At 38.9% G+C, this 18,242-nt stretch overlaps 2 non-coding genes across 2 annotated transcripts; one reads left to right on the top strand and one right to left on the bottom strand.

Annotated features, from left to right (window-relative positions):
- Window positions 1–11,975: 11,975 nt before the first annotated feature.
- On the top strand, window positions 11,976–12,057 carry trnas-gcu (transfer RNA serine (anticodon GCU)). The gene has a single exon. It is a non-coding gene; the product is annotated as a tRNA-Ser (tRNA).
- Window positions 12,058–17,634: 5,577 nt separating this feature from the next.
- trnas-gcu (transfer RNA serine (anticodon GCU)) lies at window positions 17,635–17,716 on the bottom strand. Its single transcript has one exon. It is a non-coding gene; the product is annotated as a tRNA-Ser (tRNA).
- Window positions 17,717–18,242: the final 526 nt, after the last annotated feature.

An 18,242-nucleotide genomic window follows, 5' to 3' on the forward strand; every position in this document is an offset into this window, starting at 1 on the left:
AAACAAATCAGAGGATTTTACAATAGATGTACTTTCTTCATTTTTACTATCAATCAATAAATGCTTTCAATTTAAAGGGACAGTGTGTACTTTTTGACCACTAGATGTAGCTGTATTGAGTAGTGCAAGCGAGTTCCTAAAAAGCACAAGCAAGAATAGAAACTATAGACACTCAAAATGACCAAACAGGACCTTTTCTAAGAAAAAAATTTTTTTTTTTTAATTTTTTCATGTAAACATAACAGCTCCCTGCAAGTGAGGCTCATATTATATAAAATAAATACAAATTTTTCAACCTACAAGTATTTCAAAATGCATGTTCATCTGATTGTTCAAGTTTTTTTGTGCTTTTTTATTTAAATCAATATTGTTTGGGTTTTGTTTGAAATCGTCTCTAAGACTGGAAGGAGTTAAATAATACACACTTACCTTTTCAATAAACTACAATTAAAAGATCAAAATACAGTCGATATTTTATGAATTAATGCAAGATGAAGGGTGGCACGGGGACTGAGTGGTTGGCGCGTCCGCGGCACAGCTCATTGGATCAAATCCAGCTACAGGCCTTCCTGTGCGGAGTTTGCATGTTCTCCCCGTGCTTGCGTGAGTTTCCTGAGGTCACTGTGATTTGCGCCTACATTCCAAAAACATGTACGGTAGGTGTATTGGTGACTTCAAATTGTTCCTAGGTGTGAAAGAGCGAGTGAGGTGTCTGTTTCTTTGTGCTCTGTGACTGGCTGGCAACCAGTTCAGGGTGTCTCCTGCCCACTGCCCGAAGATAGCTAGGATGGGGTCCAGCACCCCCGCGACCCTACTGAGGATAAGCGGTGCAGATAATGAATGGATGGATGGAGGGATAATGCAAGATGCCGCTGTCATATATGAAACCACATTGTTTTTAAAACATCGTATAGTATAGTCAAGACATTAAGAAGGTTAGACAGACTAGGTAAGTATTATTTGGGAAGAAAATATCCTTCAAACTTTGCTTTGATTAGAGAAAGGAAATTTCAAAGAGATCCCAAACTTTTGAACGGCAGCGTATATGTAACTATATGCAGATAGTTTAAATGTGCGGAGATAACAAATAGTAGCTGCACGAGTGTAGTACAGATATCTCTTGGTATTTGCGGTAAATGAGGGACAGAACGACACGCGAAAAGCAAAAATCACAAAAGCCCAGAAGGGTTAAACTTACCTAGAGATGAGTTAATTACCGAATTAGAGGATACAACTTTAACAAAATACCAATTATAGATAACAGACAAGACATAATTGCAGTTGAATGAATGGTTTTAGTGTCGTTATACAAAAGTAAAACTAAATTGGAGGGCTTCTCCTTTCAGTGTAAGAAAGCAATTTAGAGAGCGACTGGCTTGCTGCGCACTAGCATCAGGTGTCCTCGAATTGAGCCACATCTCCGTGATGATTTACATAAAACTGCCCTGAATATAACGTTATGCCTTGGGTCTTAGCTCCAGGTCGTCCGTTTCAAAGCTAATGGACCTGGCGTTGACAAGATACAGAGTCCGCAGCGGTGGCTAAGTATAGTTGTTAGCCTAGCCGTTGCAGTGGGCCGGATCAGCAGTCCCATCCTTGCCTTCTCCCCGACGCCGCCCCAGTCGCTTCTGGAACCCGACAATAATCCACGGGGCACCCGTTTCTCTGCACTCTTATGACTTTCCTCAAAGTCCGATCTAATTGATGAGTCTCTTTTGAATATAAACAAGTCGCTGTAAGTTATATGGCGCTATGCTACAGTTTGTTTTGGAAGGCAGCCACTATTGACTATTTGACAGCATTCACCAGCCTTTTACAGTCATGGACACAGTCACACCCACCCAACACAGAGGACCCTCCATAATCTGTCCCCACTGTCTGGTGTCTATCAGAACACAATGCTCGATCTCAATGATATTAATGACAATAAAGACAAAATTAATTTGAAAGGATTGAGCGAGCAATCCCCGCGACCCTAATGAGGATAAGCGGTACAGCTAATGAGATGAGATGAGATGAACGAGCAATAACCGAAGTGTGAAGTAGCGAGGCGACTCTGTATATGATTGGAGGAAAGAATGTCAAAAAAAGAACCAACAAACCCAATAAAAATGTGCTCTGCCTGCCCTCACTTTATTCAGTTGGGCCACAATAGCATGCTGCAGTGGCCCGAACCGGGAAAAACGATCGGATTTCCATTACACAGCCAGCAAGGAGTTAGTTTTTGTTTCAAAATCATGTTCCCCTTAAAAAGGGTGCCAAACACCAGTCACAATATGCAATGTCTACTTTGTTTGAGTTCATGGACCAGCTTGTTGTTCTGCTTGCAGAGCCCGTTAAGATAAGTATTGGGGCTTTAAATGTGCTACGTGGTGCTGCACGTGCTTAATTTATTTGATTTATATTACTTTTATTTTTATTGTTAATTAAAGCACTTGAATTTACGTTGATTATTTTAATCTACTTTGAAATGAAATGTATTTTTTTGTTGATTGGGTGGACTTTGATCATTTGATGATCAAAAAATACTACGTTGCTACAGTTACTCAGTGCTTGAGTCATTTTTTCACCAAGAACTACTTTACTTTTACTCACGTAAATGTAAGGGCAGCTACTTTTACATCTACTTGAGTGATATTATTCTGAAGTGACAGTACTTTTACTAGAGAAAAAGTTTTGGCTACCCTACCCACCTCCGATTACATAACGACGGTGAGGTTCTTTTTGTAGTTCAAGTTTTGCACAGATTGCTGATATATTCCATAGCTTTCTCCAAAATCACCAAATCTATTTCAAGAATCATTGAATGAAACATTCCTCTCCAATTAACTTGTACTTGAAAGCAAAGGGTTGGCAATGTCCGACCGCAATTTTGCTTTCACGGATGGCAGTGTTGACATTGTTCCGCTACAAATTACATGAGATACGCACAACAGTGCAACAATGGTCCCTTTTCTTATCTCTATTGTTAGCTTTAGCAAGCGGTCACGCTTAGTCAGGAAAGTTCATAGACCGGAGAAGTGACATCATGGAAATGTGATTTTGGACCAAACAGAGGCGGCAGCCCCCAGGTGGCTTTTATGATTAAGAGATTATTAGCGGGGAAATGAAAAAGCTTCGCGCAAATTTCCATTGTGTGTGTGCATTTGTGCGTATATGTGTGTGTAAGGTAGAGGAAGTGAGGTCATCCTGGTAGCCTGTCCTGACCAGTTCTTGAGGAGCCTGCCTGCAGAAAAACAGCTCCACACCAATTCCATTCACTCAAGCACTCAAACATCCAGCCAGACATTAGGCGAGCTGGAACTTTTGAAGATGTTCATTAGATTGAGTCATCCTCCACCATACGAGACCAAGCTGTTAGTTTTAACTGGATGATAATAATCCTGTATTGTCATTAATAATAACATAGTGAGGATTGTTTACAACTAGATTAGACATGGCACTCCAAGATACATGTAAGGAAAGTCTTAAAACAGAAATATGAGATCATTTAAGAATAAATAGGCACATATTTGCAATGCGGAGCTGAGAACAAGAGTGTAATGAAATAGAATGCAATAAAGATAGCAGCAACATATATCCAAAATAATAAAATGTTCTATACATTACGGTGGACCAATCCCTTAAACATCAGGGTGGTCAAGGTATCACTTCTGGTAGTGTGTCTTGGGGAAAAGAAAGTGGCGCCCATCCATCTCCAATCCGTTTTTTATTTTAAATTTTTTGTAGAGGTACGTTCCCCCAGGTAAAAATTAGAGTACTGGTTTCCATGGATACTATTAGCAGGAAAAGCCTCCTGATCTGACTCAGGTGCAGAACTTTATCATCTAGTTGTTGATTTTGTCAGTGTAAAGCGACCTATTGCTCTTCAGAGATTAGCTGGACCTCCGCATTGATGGGCAGCAGCCCCAGTAAGTACGTCTGCTGCAGGCTATCACAAGGCACTTTGGCCCCAGAGCTTTCTGATACAAGTGTGATAATACTGATACCAGATCCTTTTTTGTTTTCTACGATTGCGAAGGGGTGAAAGCTCAAATCTGACCAGAAATTTTGAGTACGCCTGTTTAGTTTGCAATTACTGTACATGGCATAATACATATTACCGTATTTTCCGCACTATAAGGCGCACCTAAAAGCCTTTATTTGTTTCAAAAGCTGACCATGCGCCTTATAATACAGTGCGCCTTATATATGAATCAATATTAAGTCGCAAAGTCTTGCAACTAAGGCAAGCAGCCGCCGACTAGATTTTCCCCCGAAGTCGAAGTAGTCCGCGGTGTATGCTGGGATTTATATACCGGCGTTTCATTCCCTAACCAATGTGTCAATCATCATTTGAATCAAAAGTTATTCAGAGGTAAAGGGGGCGGACCCTTTTTATCATTTACAAGCTCGCATAAGCTAATGGGGCGAAACAAAGCCTGCAATTGGCCGAAAAAGATGAATGTGAATCACACGTTGGGTTGCACTACGGCATAGAGAAAACATTTTTTGCTATTCTGTATTTGTAAATATTTTACTCTCCTGGATTTACTACACTCACGGTTGTAAGAAGACCATGGTTACGTATCATTATTTAACGTGATGGCTGCAAGAGAACTTAGATGAGCTATGCGGCTTTATATTTTCCCGGTATCTTGTTTTAGAACGATCTTGATGTTTCTGTGATGAGTCTATTTTTAATCTAAATTCAATTCAAAGTGTTTATTATCATATGCACAGTAAAGAACCTCGTTTCCCTGCACAATAAAATTCTTACTTTGCTGTCCACACAGTTGTCAGCAAAAAATAAAATGGAAACCAAGAAATGTTTGGCATTTCTTAAATCCTAAGACTTTAACCTTCCAAATGATATTTGGAACGATGCATTTGAGTGATTGGTGACGTCGTACAGACACTGTTTCTGTACATGTCTGAGACACGTATTTGCTTCTTTGCAAGCTTTCGGAATGTTAAGGGGGTAATAAGTTTGACTGAACTATCTGACTGTTTTGTCGACGTTCCCATTGTAGCGTCTTATAATCCGGTGCGCCTTATGTATGGAAAATATAGGACCAAAAACTATTTTTTGGGGGTGCGGCCTATAACCCGGTGCGCCTTATAGTGCGGAAAATATGGTACTTGTGGGTTTCATATTTTTGGTTGAAAAACAAACACTGGCAATGACATTATGTAATGTAAAATATATAAATATATTTCACACGTCGTGTTTGTTTCTTTAGGATAGTGATGACCCTGCAGGGGAAGAAATTGTCTCTGAGCCTCTTTGGACCCAAAGCATCTGTGAGAGAGCAGGAGGGTGAGTAGAGTCCTTTGTAAAGCTCAGCTGCGAGATCACAATTAGACTGGGCAGAAAGCAGCTAATTATTTTCTATGACTCTCTGTAAAGTTTTCTTGTCTGTAGCCGTGGTCGCAGTAAACCACATCATGATATAAAACCAGTTTCTCCTGGTCGGAGAATCGAACTCCGGTCTTCCGCGTGACAGGCGCAGATACTGTCCTCTATACTAACGAGGAGCTATATGGATGATCTCCTGACCCTAACTAGAACCGTAAGTAACATTCTTACCAACTATAATGGATAGAAGAGAGGAAGAAGGTGGACAGTCAACTTTACAAAAGTCTTTTTCGCAGAGGCTCTCATTATGTCGAAGCGATCTAATAGCAAACTGTATTCAGAACTTTGTATTTAAACGGACACACTGTTATAAAGCAGTCAAATCCAGCATGATAGCATTTAAGTGTAAGATATTATTTTGTGCAACATCATTGGCCTTGAAGAAAAAACTGACTTGACACTTTTTTCTGTTAGATTCTTGTTTTATTTTAAGCAAACATATTTACTTTATCTAGGTTTGCAATGAGATATTTTAGGTAGCTTGTATGCTGTAAAAATGTGAGCACCTCTGTTCTAGCTCATTTCCATCCGAAGTCATTAGAGTTTTTGAGGATCAGAACATTTTGATGTGGATGATTACCACCTTTATATCTTTTCCAACCCAAAACCCCATTTTTTTAACGGTTATTTCCCAGACAAGCAAAATCTATATCTATACATTCATAAAAAGTTTGTAAAAAATACATATGTTATAGCTTCTTTACTAACATCACATACCATCACTACTCCCTTGCATGATGCATATTTAACTTGATGCAGTCTAGTTTGCTAATTTTGGGACAACAGCAATTTTCTACTGTGGGAATTAAAAACAAATGTTAACTATCCCTACGCCTTGATCAAAGCTGAGGAGGCGTTTGAGTCCTAAGGGGGTGACACATGTGCTGGCATTGAATCAAGACTGTATTTACACAACAAAGTCTGCGGTTTTCACGTTGAAAGCATTCCACGTGAACAACCTTACGAGCTGACGTCGCCACATGTCGTCCAAAGGCAACGTTTACGCTCAGATTGAACACAGAAGGTTCTGTCGTCCACACCTGCCTTGCAAAAACAGTGCTAAGCAGTGGTAGCAAAAAGAAAAGTTCACATACTCCTGTACGTTCCTAATAATAATGAATAAGTAAAGAAATTGTAAGAGTTCTCACTAAAAACAAATGGCATGAGATGATAATATCGATAAGCTTAACTTTTTGTTTATCTATTTCTTAAAGTCGCTGTACGGAGTTTGGAACTTGTTGACTCGGTGCTCCCATCATCAAAGTCATGATTGAAGCTGTAGTCAGCTCGTTCATGATGCCCGTGCAAGGACGTGCATTTCTTAGATGCGCTCGAATAAACGCTATTTTTTTCATCTTTCTTAGGGTTTGAGTTGGTGTTTGGACTCTACTTGAAACAAGTATTTTTTTTTGCTTTCACCATGTTCATACCAAATGAACAAAAAAAAAAAAAAAAGGGGGATGAGCATATTGTCACTCTCTAGAACTGCCCCCCACCCGCCATTCCTTCTATCCAATGTGGTCCGCCTGAACAGCTTTGCGAAAAGTAAGATAAGGGCAAATTGGTGCTGTGGAAGGTAAAAGAGTATTGTTATCCCAAACTCACACGATTGTCAGTTCATTTTTAACTGATTTAGCTAAAGTAATTTTTCAAGAAGTTGATTTTTAAATGATTAATTTGAATGATGAATTATAATTAATTTCCCTAGTTTTATATATATTATATATATATATATATATATATATATATATATATATATATATATATATATATATATATATATATATATATATATATATATATATATATATATATATATATATATATATACATACATACATACATACATACATACAAATATATATATGTAAACCTATTCAATTACAGTATATTGCTTCGTCTTTTGCAAAGATCGAGTTTGAGCTTGTTTCTGCCTCGAGGGGGCAAAGGGAAGGTGGGCTGTGTTTTGTGTTTCCTGCAGAGAAGCTGTCATAGCCTGGAGGTACACTTTTGTCATAATGAGCAGCCTAATCAGAACTCAATCATGAAAAACTAGTTACATGAACAAGAAAGGCCCAGTGGTCGAATATAATGTGGCTATTCCATTAGGAACTGTTCAATTTAAATATTAAATATTAATTTTTGAATATAAATTATTTAAGACAAAGATGGGATAATTGTAGTGTACTGCACACACATGAGGTACAGCTCCTGACCCTCTTTTTTTTATTTTCCTAAAAGTTCCCTTTTTTTAAAACAATCGTTAAAAGGACAGTGTGTAATATTTAGTGCCTCCTAGTGGTGCAAAAAAAACTTCCATTCAGTTAAAAAAAACATTGATTTGAATAGTAGTCAAAAATACATTAAATATCAATTCAACATAATTATTCTAAAAAAGATCATAGGTCAAAAAAAATCTGTATCTCTTTTACATAGCAGAATGCATACTCACTAGTCTGCCATGTTTGTCTGGCGTCTTTCTGCTTTCTGTGGCATTGGTTTTCATTTTTATTGGACAGTGTCATTTAGCGGTCAAATATTACACACTGGGTCTTCACAAACAATTTCATGGGATTAATAAAGACATGCAAGACTTTTGTCTTTTGAATAATAGTTGCACCATTAAGCTTTTTTGTGTTTTAAGACTCATAGGTGAAAAAAGACCCCTTTTTTTGCTCCGACTACTTGCCGTCCAAAAGGTTTGTGCACGCTGTTGTGCAACTGTACAATTTCGAAAAATATTTTCTAAGTATGAATTCATCAGTATTCTACCTATGGAGATTATTATTTTTTAAGGTACTTAGGATTTGTCTTTTGTTGCTTAATCTAAGCTTAAAACCTACCTCTATTCAATATCTTATGAATGACCTATATTTCATGTTGACAATATCTGTGTATTGTTTGTTATTGCAACATCCATTGCAGCCGGGTCATTTTTGGACTAGTTTACAGGCTTGAGGTGTCGTTGCTGTCATGCACTTTCCGGACAAATTTCAACATGTTACCTAGTGTTCTCTTTTATTGATGTTTACTATGTTTCTTTACTGTGACCCAATACTAAATCTATTCCACCCTGGTCATCCTGGAAGGGGGATTACCACTTGTGAGGCCCCTTCTCAAGGTTTCTTTTTTCCTCACGCTGAGGTTTCGAGTTTTTCCTTGCCCGCATGTTGGTTTAAGAGCAGGCGATGGTGTCAATGTAATCCTGTACAGTCCTTTGAGATATTTTTGTGATTAAGGGCTATACAAATAAATGTGACTTGACTCGACATCCTGGAAGCGGGATTACCTCATGTGCGGTCCCTCCTCAAGGCTTCTTCATTCTCCTTGTGTTAAGGTTTTTGAGTTTTTCCTTGCCCTCATGTAGGTTATAGATCAGGGTGTAATATTAGTCTGCAGTTTGCAATAGTCTGTGGTATGTGCAGTCCTTTGAGACACCTTGTGATTAAGGGTGACACAAACAATTGCATTTTATAGACAGATTTTTTTCCTTGAGAAACGATTATGGTTGTGTTTCTCGCTACTGTTCTAGTACTACAGTACAAATGCAATGTTTTTTAACAATAATTAGTCATTTGCTCACAATTTGGATGGAATCCAGGTAAAATTGTGACTCCTAAAGACAAACACTGCCTATAGCTTGTTTGATGTGATAACAATTACTGTAGCAGTGAAATCATAGCAGAATTCTGTTGCTTATGACATGTAAGGGCTGGTTAGCTCCCATATAAAAAGGAAGAGTTACTATACAGTAGTAACAAAAGCAGGGTTTGACTAAATTGCTACTTTCCCAGGTGAGGCCCCTTCACCCCTCCTAAAAAAAACCCTCCTGACCTCCTCACAACTTGTCACTTCCCACAAAGGCTAATCCGGCTTCTCTATTGTGTCCCGCTCACTCAGCATTCAAGCCCCCGCAGGCGAGACGCCGGGAACGCCATGTAAAAAGCAGAGTTGTAAGGAGCTACTGTTGAGCCAGGCTTTAACTTTATTAATCGCCGGTTCTTTTGAGGTGGACGAGTCAGCCTTGCCTGAAGTCCTTATGAAATGAACTCGGCTCTAAAATCTTTGGTGTGCTTTGATGGGGACGTCAAAGGGTAGGCAAACTTATGAGGGGCCACACTCCGGTCATAAACGGCACACACTGTCGTTTACACACCCATTCCTTAGACCAGGGGTGTCAAACTCATTTTAACTCGGGGGCCACACTATAGAACAAACATTCTGTCGGGGGCCGGACTAGTAGATTAAAGAGAAAAAGAGAGATAAAGAAATAAGAGAAAGAGGGAGGGAAAAGGAGAGAGGGCGGGACAAAGAAAGAAAAAGAGAGAGAGGGAGAGAGCGTGAGAAACAAAAGAGATAAGAAATCATGAGAGAGGGGGGAAAGAAAGGGAGAGGAAGAAAGAAATCCAAAGAGAAATAGAAAGACAGAGGGAGAGAAAAGAGAAAAGAAAGCGCGAAGGGTAGGAAGAGAGAAAGAAAAGAGAGAAAAGGAAAAAAGGAAATTAGAGCAAAAGAAGTTAAAAAGACACAGAGAGAGAAAGAAACAAAGAGCAACAAAGGAAGAGAAAAAGAGACACAGAGAGTGAAAGAGACAGAGACAAAGAGTAGGAGAAAAGGGGTGGAAGAGAGAGAGAGAGAGAGAGAGAGAGAGAGAGAGAGAGAGAGAGAGAGAGAGAGAGAGAGAGAGAGAGAGCGAGAGAGAGAGAGAGAAAGAGAGAGAGAGATAGAAATACAAGTACGGTGTCTTTGTTCGAGGCACCTGGCTTTGGCAACATCGAGTTGACATATTTCAACCTGCTGCTTGTTTTTCTCTAGCGCTTCTCTGAGTGTTGTCTCGCGGGCCGGATTCAATCCCTTAGCGGGCCTGATGTGGCCCGCGGGCCGCCTGTTTGACACCTGTGCCTTAGATGGATGCAAGTGGGAGGCCGAGGGGGCGAGGCTGGCGTCACCAAAGTTTAGATACTGGGAGCAGCTCATCATACCTGTCAACCTCAGCTAATTGCTCGCCGTATTAACCTATTTATTACCATAACATATAAATACATTTTCAGAATTGTCCCTGAGCGCCAAAATAGAAATATATTCCCAAAGCTTTGGCACTGCAGCTCAGTAAGTAGCAAGCCTCTAGGAATCATTTCAGCATCATAAATTATGACTTGATGGCAGGAATGGCTTTAATCAGATCTTTGTCCACACATTAAGGAGCGCCCACGACCCAGTGCTGCTTCCTCTATCCAGTGATTTTGCGCGTATGGGTAGCTCCCGAGTGACTGAAATCGTGTGATAACAACACCGAGAACATCGGGCGCTGAAAAGTTGCTGCAAAGTTCATGCATTGTTGGGGGTGAGTGATTCCTTCCTGAGCCGATCTTGGGAGCAGACCTTGGAAGCACACGCCGCGGATGGAAAAGCTATTAAAAAACAAATTTCCGACTCAGAGTGTGTTCTTTTCTTTATCCTAATACAATCTCAAGTTTTAACCTTGACAGTGATAATGTTTTTGTTTGGGATCTAAGTACCGGTACATATATCTGTTCGTTTGTCCGTCTATTTGTTTGGTTGTGTGTCTGTCCACCCAAAGAAGGGGGGGGGAGTTTAGATACAACCACCAACTTTCACAGGCAGTCATAAAAGGCACCCTTACTAAGCTGACTCAGCCATTTTGTTTTTTTTGACTGAGCATTTTTTTCCCCGAAAGACACATCTTTCTCCCAGGCCAAAACAACGTTAAATATCAACACCATATTTTACAGGTAATCAGGTAGGTTACCCTAGATGTGAAACTGCCCCTAAAAAATGGACTGAACCCTTTTAGTTTCTTCCAGAAAGACACTACCCTCTTATAGGCCAGAACAAGTCTGACCAAGGTCACAATATTTACAAGCATTCAGGTAGGTCACTGTGGAGGTAAATGAGCCTGCAAAAAGGGACATGCCCCCAAAAATTGTCTCACGTTCCACAGCGGATGATGCTATAACGGTGCACAGCCATTCTAGTTCTTCAACTTTAATTCAGTATCAGATGAGGCGACTGACTAGTATAGGCGATAGACTGCTTTCCCATTATGTTCCACATGCATTGGTACGCAAGATGAAGGATTTTATATCTCTTCATCCATGTCTATCCAGGAGTTACACCAGTCGGAATCTTCTGAAGATGATAGTACAAATTGCAGAATAATATCTGTATTCCGGATGATCCCATGTGTCACATCGTGGGGAGTTTATGCACCCATTCCCTTTAAGTCTCGTGAATTTACGTAGTTTTGTTGGTCCATGGAAAGTCTTACTTTTTGATTTTGTGGCTGTGATATCCTGATGAGGAACTGAGAAGTTAAGGTGTTGAGCAAGTAATGTTTGGTATTCTACATGCCTGAATCCCATCCTTAAAGATGTCAAGTATTTGTTTATTTGATATTCATTGTATTCTTCTATACAGAATTTCTGAACACTCTGTCACTAGGAAAGTGGTTATGCAGCCAATCTCGTCAGGCCGCATAAAAAAATTGATACATCATACTAATTTATATTGATACATGCGAGGCATGTGATGAATCCGTTATCCTATGATCATAGACGATGAGGTGACCGAGTGGTTAAGGTGATGGACTGCTAATCCATTGTGTTGTACATGCATGGGTTCGAGTCCCATCCTCATCGTTCTAAACTACTGAATCTTTTTGTATATCTTCAATTCTGTAAACCAGATTTTTCAATAAAAATCATGCATCCGTAATTCTGCTATCCAAAGACATTGTTGTCCGAACTGTGATCGCTAAGGGTCAATTCGTCAATGTAAAATTAAACAGGCTGCCATTGCTTAATGTTAAACTTATTTTAGAACCCACCTTACATTTAAAGAACGCAGCCCGCCGTCGACGTACAAACTACAATTGAGTGTCCATAACATGCCTGATGCCAATGATACTCCAAAGGACCTGATGTATAAAACAAAAAACAAAAAAAAAACAAAAAAAAGGGCATTAAACTGTATCTGGTAATAACAGGGAATTTATGTTAGGAAGGAAAAAAAGGTTATCTCTACAAAAATATACTGTGACACAATCAAAAAGTTTTGAGAATGATGTGCGAATAATTAAACGTGCAGAGTAAGTTTACAATTGACATTCAGCCTTTTAGCATTCCTGCTTTCTTCAATACTTATGTCATTCTTTCTTTTATTCCTAGTCTGTCATCATTTGTCTAATGTTAACAAAAGGGCATCTTTTATTGACAGATTGACAGTCAGTATGGACAGATTGCTCATCTTCAGTAATTACAACACTTCTATAAACGATGGTAAACTAATGTCCATGCAATTTTGCCCTGTTAGCATGGCCGCCATGTGTGCATGCATTGTCTTTGAAGTAAATATAACCAATGCATCACACTGTAAACAGCGACTTTAAAAAGGGTGTTTTGAGTGGAGTGGATAATATGTTCTGTCTGTTGCTCCTCCAATTATGATGTCATTTGGCGGCCTGCTTTGTAAATGCAGGGTGTGAAGGTAGGAACAAGTCTTTTGTTTTTGGTTTTTTAAAAAAAGGATGAAAGCGCAATTAGAGGGGCTTAAAAGGACAGGGTCAGGCCGGGTAGGTAGACAGGACTGTTTTACAAATGAGAGGCTAAGCACACGTGTTGCACACCTGGGGATTGAGCTGTTACCTTTAACTGCAAATTCATCTACCTGACAAAGACCTTTCCCCGACGGATGCACACATACTGACAAACTTGGTCACATTTTCTGCAGTGGAATTACAGTAAGCAAATTTTGAGGCTCCGGAATCAGATGCCTATTTGATAAAGACATTCAGATATACTGTGCACAAAATCTGTAACATTTTTGGAATCTATCAGAGAAAAAACGCACAAGAATTAAAAGTAACAAATAAAACATCATCAAAATTACAACGAAAACCTGACTGGATTGTAATAATTAAATACAAACATACATAAATAAATACACGAATGAATGAATGAATGAATGAATGAATGAATGAATGAATGAATGAATGAATGCACAAATATATTTATAAATAAAACATAAGCCTAGTTTTAAAGGGATAATTTGTATTATTTTTGTCCACCTAGAGGTATCTGTAAAGTAAGCTACTTTTAGTTGTGTATTTCTCAGACTCCAATGCTATGAAATTAACTTGTTTAACCTGTTTTTCTAATACACAAGTATTAGAAAAACAGGTTAAGGTTATAATCATTCACACACACACAGTCACATTTCAAAGATCCACGGTTTTATCCATGTTTTTTTCAATGCTATTGTACATAATGTAGCCGCAAATCCGACTCCATCCATTCACTGCGCATGCGTGAACTCTCAATGAAGACGCCTACTGACCCGGATGTTGTCAGATCGGCCTGGGCGGCCAAGCAAGATGGCGGCCGGGCCTGGCTCCTACATTCGCGAAGTAGTAAAACCTATTCAAATGCTTTTATCTGAATGCTATGGCCAGCAATGGGTTTATATCTTTATAAACTAGACAGTATCAAAGACTTCATTCATTAAAAAAAACAAAAAAAACTTTTGATAACAAGCAAATATGCATAAACTTTTATATAAACATGCTTTTTTTTAATTTTCAAGGGTTGTAATCTGTATTTATTTTACTTAACATGAGGCTCACCTAAAGAGAGCTGAAATGATTGTTCACCATCTTGCTACTAAGAGTACCCCAAAAAAAATCTTTGTGAAAGACTGGGCAAAAATGAAAGGAAAAATTCTGTGGTTTGACTTTGACTCTCTGTAGTTTGTAATCTACTTTGTGTCATTTAGTGCTCACATATTACACAGCATCCCTTTAAATGTGTTAGGATTTTTCATTTGTGAACAGTGTGTTATCGGCTGCTTTTATGTGGAAAAACTTAAAAAGTATCTTTCTCCAAACTAAGGAATCCAACATGGAAACACTCCATTGATACAACTCTGACACTTTTAGACATACCTGCTTGTAAGGTGATTTCATGGAAAAAATATAAGAAACATTTCAATTTTGATATCTTTATACGTGAAGACCTCTGCCAGAGCCAGTAACATACAAATATCCAAATGAATAAGAAAATGATACATGCAAATATATATATTCATACAAAGGCTATGTAAATTATAATCAATGTTAGAATTTAAGAAAACAACTGACTCTTCCACACCTCCCCAAAACCTCCCAAAAATATCTGAAGTAAACACACTGGTATATTATCCCAAAAATGTTGTACACATTGAGGAAAAAGAATACAGAAAAGAGACAAAAAAGTACAAATAATACAATGCATTGGGGGGAAAAAAGTCCAGAAATGCATGATCATACATCATGCAAATTAAGACGGAAGACATGACGCGGTGGGCTCAGAGAGAAGTCCGCAATGACTGTAATTGCTCGAGACGGGGAAGACGTAGTGGTTGATTTGCAGGCGTCTGGTGTGGAGGTCACTCATGCCATTCATCAATCCTGACATCATCCTCCAGGGCGACTGTTATCTCACTGAAGTCAGGACGTAACATGCCAAGGCCTCGGAGCACTTTGTATTTCTTTACATGAGATGCAATGATCTACATTATGCAGAAATATCGTTATGACATTCAATATACTGGAAATGTTCACTTACCTTTTTTCTGAGAAGGGGGGAAAATCTGATTGGAGTAAATTTCAACCTGTGCGATTGTTAAGAGTTAAAAAAAAATTGAATTTAAATGTTTTAATGTGACATTGCTAATTGCGGTTCATGGGAAAAGATGACAACCCTCTCCATTAGGACTTCAAAACATGATGAAACTAATTAATGCAGAATAATGTCAATTTTCCAAGTGTCAAATTGTATAACATTTGTGGAATCTTATTAGGTTGCAAGAACTTTGAAAAAAAGATCAAGTGAAGTCAAGTCAAGTCATGTTTATTTGTATAGCCCTTAATCACAAGGAGTCTCAAATGGTTGCACAAACCACAGATTATTGCAAACCAAAGACTATTATTACACCATCCCCTGATCTAAAACCTACATTAGGGCAAGGAAACACTCAAAACCTCAAAGAGAGGAAAATGAAGAAACCTTGAGAAGGGACTGCACATGAGGTAATCTCCCTTCCAGAATGACCAGGCTGCAATGGATGTTGTAATAACAATTAATACATGTTGTAATAACAAATAATACACAGATATTGTCAACATGAAATACAGGTCATTCATAAGCTATAATTTAAGTGTGTTTTAAGCCTAGATTTAAACAGTTCCACTGAGGTTGCAGATCAAAACTCAGGGGACAGAGCATTCCACAACATCAGGGCACGAATGGAGAACGCGCTTGAACCCGCGGTTCTCGTTTTGGCTCCTGGGATATCTAGTAGACCAGCATTTTCAGAGCGAAGGGTCCGGACCGGAACATAGGGAACAGGAATTGTTTTTACTATTTATCCATTTGTAGGCAGAAGAGGTGACTGAGTGGTAAAGGTGATGGACTGCTAATCCATTGTGTTCTGCAACCAAGGTTTTAAAACCCATCTTCATCAATATAAATGGTCGGTCCCTTTGGTACCTGTTAATTCTGTCCGTCAGGAAATTTAAAACACTCATTGAATTACATAATATTATAAATATTTCTGGGCAGCACGGCGACACAGTGGTTAGCGCGTGTGCAGCACAGTTCTAAGATCATAAGATCGAATCATCTTGTGTGGAGTTTGCATGTTCTCCCTGGCTTACGTGGGTTTCCTCCGGGCACTTCATTTCATGTGAATTGTCCGGTCCAAATTGTCCCTAGGTGTGAATGAGCGAGCGAGTTGTCTGTCTTTGTGTTCCCTGCGGCTGGCTGGCAACCAGGTCAGGGTGTCCCTTGCCCAATGTTCAAATATTCCTGGGATGAGCTCCAGCACCCCTGCGACCATACTGATGATTAGCAGTGCAGATAATGATTCAGGTTCCAGGTTCAGGGTGTTCCCTATTGGATTCCCTAAACTGTGTTCACGGCCGAGATGGACAGCTTCAGAAGAAAAAGGCACACAAGTGCACACTGGGGCTCACTACAAACGTGCTTACGAACAACGGTGTTTTCATCTTTTCAGGAAGTGACCAGACTTTACAAATGTACAAGAAAAATTCAAATACCCGAAGTTTTCGATTGTAATCAAAAGATCTATGTTTGTGTCATGATATTCTTATGATTGATGATTTATGATCACCAAAAGGGTCAATTTGCGACATTTATACACACAGGTGTACCAGGCTGAAAACAAGTCCATTGGCAACCATTTCTTAAAACCGCACAAAAATCTGCATGCAATACCAAATCTGCCCAGCAGGAACAGGTGCATGGGGAAAGGTTCCGCCTCCCCACACACCGTCTTGGTTGGAGTCACCTCACAAGGCCTTATAAGGTTGATGCAACCACCACTCGGTCTCTCTTTTGCTGCTGGATAAGCGACCACCAAGCGTCACGTCCAACATAGATGGACGCGTCGTAACACATGACTATTTGATCGAAAACTTTTTATTGACCGTTAGTTGCAAAAGGTTCCCCCAGCTTGACAAGACATGACTCCCGAGTCACGTGTCTCTGTACCCGTTAATAACCACCAAATCTGTCTCACATTCAAAGTACATGTGCAACAAAACAAACAAATGCTTTCTGGTTTGGAGTTTATCCAATTAAGCTGAATACCCCTGCGAGTAAATGACCAAATTATTCTCATCAAAAAAGACTCCCCAAGAAGTTACAACTTTGTCCAGATACATGACACGTGCAAACCACTAATTTGTTTGCCCCCATGTCTCTCAAAGAAACATTTTCTTTGTTTTGGTGTTTTGTGTTACCTTCAGATCAATAATTCTTATGAAAATTGATAAAGAAAATTGATATCTTAGAACAAAGTAAAATAACAAGTATGAACGAGGTCATGGGAACAAACCTTCCTGTGTGGAGTTTGCATGTTGTTCCTTGTGTCGGTTTGAATCAAACTGCCAACCTAGGTGGTCAATAGTCATCCTATTTGATTTTTAAGCAAAAATAGATGAGGTGACCGAGTGGTTAAGGTGATGGCCTGCTAATCCATTGTGTTCTACATGCATGAGTTTAAATCTCATTCTTATCGAATGGAAGAATTTCTTGCTTTGATGCCCCTTTAGCCCCAGACCATTAGACAGACTTTTAGGTGTATTACCTGAATGCAGAATAATTCAGTTTGATCAAAGTAAATATATATACACAGTATGAGAAATAAAGACCTCCAGTCGATGAGGATGGGATTCGAACCCATGCATGTAGAACACAATGGATTAGCAGTCCATCACCTTAACCACTCGGTCACCTCATCTGCTTTGTTACTAGGAAAGAAAAAAATAATAGTCGTTTTACTATGGACCAACTAGGCTGGCAATTTCATGTGTATTAAGTATTGGTTGATCATAGTATAGTCAGGGTTGGATAGGGTTACTTTAACTTGATTACTTACAATTACTTTTGGATTACTCCAATACCAAATATGCTAATAAAAGACAAAAGAAACTAAATATGAATAAAATGACTACATTTTGTGCAGGCTTCGGGAGTAACGGAATACATGGAACGGCAAAAATGATGTTGGCAAGCTGTTTGGATTTATTTTCATTTTGTTTCTGTCGCAGTTTATGTTAGTTTTGACGGAGATCAAAGAGATCAAAGCCAGGAGAGAAAGCTTACCACGTGTTGTGAGTCATCATTTTAATCATATTTAGTTTATTTTGTCTTTTATTAGCATATTTGGTATTGGAGTAATCCAAAAGTAATTGAAAGTAATCCAGTTAAAGAATCCCTACCCAACCCTGAGTATAATATAGTATATATATGTATATATAAATATA

This window comes from Urocampus carinirostris, chromosome 10 (assembly GCF_059441175.1).
Source record: "Urocampus carinirostris isolate Australia breed hairy pipefish chromosome 10, RoL_Ucar_1.0, whole genome shotgun sequence".
NCBI lineage: Eukaryota > Metazoa > Chordata > Actinopteri > Syngnathiformes > Syngnathidae > Urocampus > Urocampus carinirostris.